Source organism: Mandrillus leucophaeus, unplaced genomic scaffold (assembly GCF_000951045.1).
Source record: "Mandrillus leucophaeus isolate KB7577 unplaced genomic scaffold, Mleu.le_1.0 Scaffold332, whole genome shotgun sequence".
Lineage (NCBI taxonomy): Eukaryota > Metazoa > Chordata > Mammalia > Primates > Cercopithecidae > Mandrillus > Mandrillus leucophaeus.
In genome coordinates, this window is record NW_012103499.1 from 355119 (window position 1) to 355701 (window position 583).

The following is a 583-nucleotide window of genomic DNA, read 5'->3' on the forward strand; positions in this document are numbered from 1 at the left end:
GATTACAGGCTTGAGCCACCGCGCCCGGCCGACAGAGTTTCACCGTGTTGGCCAGGCTGGTCTTGAACTCCTGACCTCATGTGATCCACCCGCCTCGGTCTCCCAAAGGGCTGGGATTCGCCATTTTGCCCAGGCTACTCTCAAAAGTCCTGAGCTCAAATGATCCTTTGTACTCCCTGGCCAAGTGATCCTGGCTTCCCAAAGTGCTGGGATTACAGGGATGAGCCACTGCGCCCAGCCAAATAATATTCTCCTGTTGCTATATACCACATCTTATTTAAGCATTCATCTGTTGATGGACACTTGGGTTTCTGCTGCCTTTGTCTATTGTGAATAATGCTGCTATGAGTATGGTTGTAACACTGAATCCCTGATTGTAATTCTTTTGGGTTTAAAACCAGAAGTGGAATTGCGGGATCATATATGGTAATTTTATTTTTAATTATTTGAGGATCTGCCATACTATTCCATAGTGGCTGCACCATTTAACATTCCCACCAATAGTGCACAAGTTCTTCACATTTCTTCACATCCTTGCTAACACTTTTTTTTGATAGCCTAATGGGTTGAGGTGACTTTTTTT